At 29.8% G+C, this 9,323-nt stretch overlaps 1 long non-coding RNA gene across 1 annotated transcript; it reads left to right on the forward strand.

Moving 5' to 3' along the window:
• Positions 1-2,123: 2,123 nt before the first annotated feature.
• Positions 2,124-8,131, forward strand: LOC111637974. The gene is made up of 3 exons (XR_002758770.1): positions 2,124-2,154; positions 4,692-4,738; positions 7,225-8,131. It is a non-coding gene; the product is annotated as an uncharacterized LOC111637974 (long non-coding RNA).
• Positions 8,132-9,323: the final 1,192 nt, after the last annotated feature.

Consider the following 9,323-nt stretch of genomic DNA (forward strand, 5'->3'; position numbering starts at 1 on the left):
AAAAATAAAGCGTCTAATTATTTTGTTTCGGTATATCCATTAAATTAATGATTTTAATTAAAGAGAATAGATGAAAATATACACTAAAATTTCACAATGTTTTCCTCTCCAGTAAGACTAAAAGTAAAAATAAATCCGGTTTAGACAAAGCAAACTTTTTCAAAAGCTTATTTATAATGATTTAGAAGGTATATACTTTTAAATAAGCTTTAATTATAAATTATATATTACTCAGATTGTTAATAAGTAAATGAAGCAACAGAGCGTTTATATACGATAAGATTAATACTGATATGTAAAGTTATTAAGATATATTTTTGTAAAACCAAATGAATCTTGTAAATATTTTAGGATCATTTATAATAGTTGAATCAAAATTCGAAACTTCGAAAAGGTCTTAAATTCAAGCCTCAAAAGTCAATTTGTCTAGTATAAATTCAAACATGTAAAAACTGAAAAAAATCTATTGAATGCCTTTAATTATCGAAAACTTATTGAAAACTGGTGTATAAAGGATGTCATTTTATAAGGAATTTTATAACACTGTGAGGAAGACTTCGACTAAATCGTGATAAATGATAGTACTTTTCAGGTGCCTATAGATACTGTACTAAAATATTAGAATATTTGACTCGGTGGAAATTGAGTAAAAAAATAACAAGCGATTTTCTTTAACATTATGTCTACGGAGAATTTTTTATTTTCAGACGTTTATTTCACCTTCAAACCTACATAATAAAATGAAAATTGGTTTTAAAAAAAGACAATTAGTATCGGTAGCGTGCGCCTACAATAGATAAAGTGAATTCAATCTTGGAAATAATGAAAGTTTTTTGAGTTATAGGAAAAAAATTTAATCAACATAAATTGATTTTCACTAGAAATAGGCTATATTTTGTTGATATGTTGTAATGAAATTAAAACATTCATTCAAAGATCTTTATTATCAGACATTTCTTGAGCCTCGATATTAAAAATATCAATAAGAAAATTATTAAAAGTATTAGACTACAACTTTCCAAAAATTCTCAAAACAAAAAATAATTTCAAAACCATCTAGAATATTCTAGAACTTTTCAAAATTCCAAATATTCTACTTCCTTCTTGCAGGCATAAAATTCTCACCCAGCTCAAAAACATCTACTAATTGTCTTTATTTTATTAGCCAATTTTCATTTTATTATCTAGGTTGGAAGGGGTTCAAATAAATGTTCGAAAATAAAAAAAATTCGCTATAGACATAATGTTAGAGAAAATTACTTAAAAAAAATGCGATATCCACCGGATCAAAAATTTTAATATTTGAATACTACGAAATCCTCGTTAATTCGAACTCAGTTCGAAATCCCATTAGTTCACAAGTGTATTTTCGTCCCAGCCGGGGATATAAAGATTTAAGGAATTCGGTTGTTTCGAAATACATTCTACTTTCTAATTTGAAGTGAAAATTCTGTCCGAACTGCGATATGAGAACATTAACTCGTTTGTTTAGATCAGTGTTTCTCAACGAATCGTCGCCCCCTTCAATGTAGTATCGCCCTCTTCAATGTAGTATCGCCCCCTTCAATAAAACCGTTATGTAGTATCGCCCCCCTTCACTACAAAATTCCGATGCCGAGGGACAAGGCTAACGCCAAATTCGTACTGCATCGAATAAACTAGTGACTATATAATGTTATCTGTTTAATTATTGTACGATATAACGAATAAAATATCTAATTATTCTTAATATAATGTTTTACTATATCGCCCAGAAAATTGTTTTTTCACCCCCCAAAATATAAATTGTTACAAATCGCCCCCTGAACATGGAAAAACGCCCACATGGGGGCGATATCGCCCCGTTGAGAAACATTGGTTTAGATCGTATGCTGTAAGAGAACAACTATAATCTGGTCAATATGACTTTGCTTTTACAGTAATGCATTTTCGGGTATCACCTTACATAAGGACCGTTTTTTCCTCTTATCTCATAAAATACTACTGGGTTTCGGGATTGCAAGATTGAGCTACAAGCAGATTGAGATATTTGTAGGGCTCTAGGCTATTACATTGGGCGACTTACTACTTTTTGGGCCAGCTTAAGAATAATTTGGGCTACATTTCGAAGAATTCTGCTTTACTTTTTATAAAATCTATCTGAAGACCTATGAGGTTCGTGCTATTTACTTGCAGTTTATTTAAATTTATATTATTATTATTAATTAACGAAAATAACGTTCTATAACGTAGCCGTATTACGTTTGCTTAATAAATTACATCAATTACGTGCCATTTGGCATATTGTACAGAAATATATAAATCTCGGATAATTCGAAGTCACGAATATTTAGTCCCCTGAATTTTAAACTAACGAAGATTTCTTGTATATACATCTCAAAGTGTTCTATCATCTATAAAGATTTAGTCGAAGTCGCCCTCACAATGTTATAAAATTCCTTATGAAATAACGTCATTTCATCAATAAATAATTAATAAAAAGGTATAAAAGATTTTCTTAATTACGTAATCTGCTAGATACTATCAGCCTACTGTTAAATATTACTAAAATTTACTATTTAATGCGTGAATAATACATTATTTTAAAGTTATTTTCTAGATATTCGATCAAGATAATGATAATGTAATTTTGATATTTTCTATTAATTTCCTGCTAAATCTTTCCGGCTTATTTTTTTTCTTTTTTAAAAAATAAACATTAAATCTAACGAATGACACAATAAAAACCATTATATTAATAAACGATCATCATTAGTCGTTATACAATTTATTAATCACATTACTGTAATTGTTTAAGTCATTAATTTTTAATTTTTATTTATATTTTCCTTCCTTCGTAATAAAGCATGAAATTTTAGTAATTTTTTCCTTTTATTTGACAATCCAAACTTCTTTAACAATTTTGATTTTATTGAAATGATTATTTCTCTATCTTATTATTTGTTTATTGACTATTTAATTTATTATTATTTATGTATTTTTACTTTAATCTAATTTTATTCTCTACGTTTTTCTTTTACATATTTTGTATTATTGTATAATATTTCTCTATCGATTTCTATTAAAATTTTAACAAATTATTCACATTTTTACGAGATAAAATTTAAAAACTTCTTTAAGAAATTCTTGCAAAAATCGTTTTTGCTTTCACGTGAGAAAAAAATTATTTCATGAAATTAATCTTTAATTGTTTTTCTACATAATTCTGAAGATGGTTACATTTATGTTGAATAATAAATAAATTGAAGTTAAGATAATTTAATTTGCAATTAGTACAGGCTCACGTACCGAAAATTTTGACATGTTCTATCTAAATTATCTCATAATATCTAATAATTAAAGTACTTTCACACGTAATGCTCTCACACGTCACATATAAATCTCTACCTTTTCCTCCTGATTTTCTTTTTTTTCCCTTATATTTATCGCAATAAACAAAAATCTTGCTCTAATTATTTTTATATGATGTTTGCCTTAATTTTACGAGAAGTTAAACTTAATTTTTACACAATAAAATGTAAAAAAAATGTAATGTACACAATAAACTTTTTAAGTACATACTTTATATTATTTTATATATAATATTTAAAAATTTTTTAACGAAAATGTTTAAAAGTAAATAATTATTATATAAGAGCTATTAAATAAATTATTATTTTTATTTTTTTAAAATAGCGCGTGACTTATTCATTTCCGGTATTAGGCAAAAGGCACGTGATCCACCCACGTGATGTTGGCCTTGCTAGTGTCACATTACCTGTAACTCTATTGCCAAATTGTTAATCACTACTTGTCTCACGAATTGTGCAAAATTATCCAAACATTATTATCATTATCGTTATTTTTTAAAATTTTTATCAATTGTATATTTGAAAAGAATAATTTGAATTATAAAGTAGAAAGTTTTCAATAGTTTCTATTGTCTATTGCGTTAGAATTTATTTATTTTTTTTATAACTTAAATTAATAAAAAGTAATATTTTATTACTTTGCATCCTAGCATATTTTCCACAGGAATTTTGAAAAGTACGAAAAGTTTGTAAATATTGAACAACACCACCTGGGAGATGTTGATATTCAACAACTAAAAAAAAATCATAATTTTAAACATTAAAAAATGCATAAAACATTTAATTTTGACTATTTATTATTTTATATTATCGATTTAATAATAATTTAAAGTTTTTATTATTATTTTTTAGTTTTTAAAAGTTCTCTTTAATAAAATGTGTAATTCGCTACGACTTTCTTAGTGGTGCCATCCAGCGGTGATAATATAAATTTAATGCTCTTTGTCTGTCATTTTAATTAATAAAACAAATTGAAATTAATAAAGAAATGAACTGATTTTTAAAATTTTATACTCATAAAGTGCTGTTTTCATTTACATTCAATATACAGTATATATCATTTTCACAAGACACATAATTATTAAAAATTATTTAAATTTAAAATGACTGTTCGTGACTAGCAAATAAATTCAATGCAAATTATATTAATAATTTAAAAAAAGCATATATAAAATCTAATAAGTTAGAATAATATTTTGTATTTATAAAAGTTAAATATTATTATAAGAAAGTTTAACAAAAAAATAATAAATTCTAAGAATGAATAGAGCATTATATTTATTCTTATTTAATATTAAATATTATAAAGTCGGATATATATAAAGAATTTTTTATTTACAGAGTTTTCAGGAAAAACGATCGACAGAAGTTGAGAAAGAATTGAAAAAGTATGTTTAATTTTCGCAATAATAAAATTACTATTTTCAAAAGTTTAAAATGGCTCCTGGGTAAAGATTCAATTCTTTTATGCTTTGGTCATATATGTAGGCTATATACAGTCGACCCCCTATAACACTGTTGATTATTCCGTTTTATATGAATTTCATGTTGTACGAGTCACTTAGATTTTACAAATACGTGAGCCGTTTACAACTCGGCACAGGTATTTGTAAAATCTAAGTGACTCGTACAACATGAATTCATATAAAACGGAATAATCAACAGTGTTATAAGGGGGGTCGACTGTAGTGGTTTCTCTGTATTACACACTTCAATTTATCTTTGAAATGCTTCACAAAATATTTTAATTACAGTTTAATAATAATCAAAAATATAATAAGCCAAATTTTAATTTTTAAGAAAGAGCGCAGAAAAATATTTTCATAATTGTAAAATGCATTTACATATAACTTGCAATCCTACAATATATGGTATCTAAAAACCGAATCTTAACTACTGTACTTGTACGAAAGTTCTGTATCCAAATTGCATCGGGAGGGGTATATTGAATATTCGAAGTCATATCATGCGTAAATTTATTGGATGTTAGTTTCTTAGGCGATTTGGTGTTCGAATATGCAGCATAAACCTGTTGCTATGGGATGCCAAACCTTAGATATTATCGAAAGCAATTAATACTCGGGTTCTTGTTTCGCTTAGGATATTGGAATATCAGTTTCTCTACTTTGCTTACATATAATCAATTGTCAGGTTAAATTGCTTAAAACTCGAGGAATATCGAAAAAAATTTGAATGACATGAGTTATGTTTATGCGCGAAACAGAACTTATAAGTTAAACCTAATTACTGCGTGCGCTTTCTAAGCACTCAAAATTCCAGCTTAAGTCTATGGCAAAGTTTTTCCGGGAACTTTCTCAAGGGCACTATCTTACCAAGATTCCAAATAGCTTACGACATTCATTGACCCGGATTCGATGTCCATATCAAATTTGGTCGAGATCGGTCAAGCGGTTTCTGAAGATTGGTTTAAATCTAAGGACATTTGCTGTTAGTAATCGCAGAAAAAATATAAAGCATGACTATTTATAATTTATTGTATGCACTTGTAAACATCTGATATAGGCCTAATATAAACCACAGTAGTTTCATTCACTTGTAAACATCTGATATAGGCCTAATATAAACCACGGTAGTTTCATTCATGCGTATAAAATGCCTTTTTAAGCATACCTATTGTTATACTCATATTACATTGTCTAAAATTTCAAAACATGAAATCATATCAACTGGCAATACCACTATTATTAGAGAAAAGTTGAACTTTTAATATATCGAATATGTCGATAACAAAACAATAAAAGTCCACATAACATGATATTCCTCGCAATCAAAATCACGACAAACAAAAATCTAGACAAATCGATTTCCTGACACGAGATACAAAAGGAAATCCTGACAAGAAAATACAAACAAGCAATTATGAATCATTTCCTTATTAAGAAATCTTTTAAAAAACTACTTGGAATATTGATAAATTAGCAGCAATACTATTAAAATGATTCAAAAATAAGATAAACGTTGTTATAAACTGAAAATTTAAAACTATTTGATACAAATTTTCTCTTTTTATACTTAAAATATTTTAGTGGCATTCTAATTCATTTATACGTTATTAAATTACTCATCACACGTACATCTTGTTTAATTTTCGAAATCCTATCACTCTCATAAGTCAAAAACTCTAAATTTCCATACATTTTTTCCATTACATTTTTGAAATTTTATCCTGAAATAAATATATTAAGTGCAGGAGTATACAGGGTGTAGACAAAAACGTTACACGGAGCTATATCTTGCTTTTGCTACCTATTAGCTAAATACAAGTGTACGAGAGTATAGTAATCGGTAGAGGTTTTTTGTTTGACTCTGTCTGACCTGTGGCACTAACGAGTAAGCGGTCCTTTCTAGCAAACCTATTATGGGTTTGGCCAAGCCCACAAAGGAGCGGCCGAGTGGTGAGGGACAGGACTCTACCGAATTCGTTCTCGGGTTCTCAGAGCGGTAGGCTGACACCTTAGTCGCTTGCCATTGAGTCATAGGTAGTAGAGTATAGATAATCGTAGTTTTGACGGCCGGATGCAATGGAAGACCCGAGTCAAATTCGGTCAGGTGTAAAAATACAAGAAATTTTTCGGAGCTGGTCCTTCGGATACGTCGAAACCCGTCCCTCATCACTCGGCCGTCCCATTATGGACCTGACCGAACATTTAAAGGGCTTATTATAAAAGCCCTCTTAATGCCCACAGCACAGAGTTTAAATAAAATAATCATAGACTTCTTCTCTCCATGATTTCGCGCCATCCATGTGTCCAGCCGCTTCCACTTTTAGTATTTTAACTGGACAAAAAACTTCTTGTATTAATTTTAAGGCACTCTACGACTTTAAATTAAACTGTGCCTCTATCTTTCATAGTTGCCCATTGTCAGTGCGATGGGACTTCGCAACAAGACGCACAGCATCTCATATTCGACTGCAACCAATACACCCAACATAGGACGAATCTACTCAGGACAGTGTTACAGGAGGGATACAACTGGCCTTGAGACAACAACGTCTTAGTTAGAAATAAGAAGATCTTCAACGCACTTATAAACTTTGTCGAGTCAACAAAGGCTCTGGACCTGCAACACGACAATGAGTAAGAACATCTTCATCTAGTTCAACATGCGCTTAACACGTGTATAACGTATAGCTACTTGTGTGTAGGTGAGTTACAACTCTATCCGCCAAGCAGTATTTCCTGTAAACCTAATCATGGTAATCACCATTTTGACATCAATGTTGTAAATTTTATGGCACTATGCCAGGCAATGTCTACTTTTGTGTTAAGGAACTTATAGTCGCGTTTTTATGTACGGACATAAAAATCTGTACCTCTTTTGTTTTCTTTTGTAAATGTTATTTCCATATGTAACCTGTTTATGTTTTAAATAAAGTTCCCGGTGCGGCTCTTGACATCCCCTTCCACTTCTCACTTCTTTCCCATTTTCCACCCACCTTCGGCCTCTGCCACAACAGACTTTCCCTCCAACTAACCCTTCTCACTTCTTTATATCTCTTTGAGGATATACCACTGAGTAATGCCCCCTATCCCTCTAAAAATATTGAAATATCTTTCATAGTGGTCGAGATAGGACTTTGCCCTATAAAAAGGGGAGTCGGGGATAAAAGGTATGCCATAGCCCACTATCGATTGAATATACTCTTGTCACATGTATTGATATTTAGGAAAAATATAGCAGAAGCAAGATATAGCCTGATGCAAGTTATTGCACCAAGCTATATATTGCTTTTGTATACACTCTTTTGTCTATCTCTTTTGTCTACACCAGGGGTGTCCAACCTTTTTGTTTCTCTGGGCCACATTGGAAGATGTCATGGAGTTTGGGCCACAAGTATATTATATATATTTGTGGCCCAATCCTTAAATATACAAGTATATTTAAGGATTAACATGTCTAGATTATAGTGCGCACCGAAATTTTTGCAAAACGCTGAATAATGTAAATTTTTGTAGGACATTGTGGAGAATTTCATAATTCGGACTGTCAGTTTCCAAGCAGAATTGGAAGAAACACATTTGATGGTTTAGTAATCACGAGAGAGAATATTAATAAGTATTAAATCTTTATCACGAAAAAGGATATTTTAAAAAAAATTACTTCTACAGACACTTTCAATTTTTACTTAAAAGTAGATAAATTCATTTATTATAAAGGAGATAAACAAAAATTTATTTGAAAAACACAAATATTTGTTTTATTTGTGTTTTTTGTTATTTGGATCTCTAATTAATAAAAAAATGACAAAACACCATTCTAAAGTGAATTTTTATTCGACTAATATAGTTATAAATAATATATAGCCCAAAAAGTAGCCAATGCGCCAAATAATATTTTATACGCCAAACTGAAAAAAAGGGTAGCCAACTTTGGCTCAAAGCAGCCAAATCATGCAACGCTGAAAGGAATGCTAAATAAAGCTGGAGTTGCAAATTACGATTTGCAATGGTTAAAAATTCTTATTTTCTTAATCTTTCTCTTAAGTGTCATTCCCAAATTTTAAGTAAAATAACTTGTAAAAATACTTTTCTATATGTTAAATATTTAAATCGGTGGTTCAACTGGGATGCAACGAAATGGATTGATGAAAGAAGGCAAAGGAACATTGGGTGATCTGCCGGGAAGTGGTACCCGAGAGGACTTTCTATGAGAACTAGCCCCTTAACCCGCAAATGTTTCAACAGACCGATCAAGTGTTTTGTCAACAAACAAACATCGTAAATATAATTTTAAAAATGCTGATACAAAAACTGTATTGTAAAATGAATCTTATAAAAAAAAAACTAATTTACCTACAAAAATCATTAAAACAAAACAAACATAATACAGTGGTACCTCAGGATACGAAATTAATCCGTTCCGAAACTGAGATCGTATCATGAAAATGTCGTAAGGTGGATCATCTTTTCCCATACGATTACATGTAAAACCAATTAATTCGTTCCAACG

The sequence above is a fragment of the Centruroides sculpturatus genome, unplaced genomic scaffold, assembly GCF_000671375.1.
Source record: "Centruroides sculpturatus isolate CEXI.00-Female unplaced genomic scaffold, Cexi_2.0 scaffold998, whole genome shotgun sequence".
NCBI lineage: Eukaryota > Metazoa > Arthropoda > Arachnida > Scorpiones > Buthidae > Centruroides > Centruroides sculpturatus.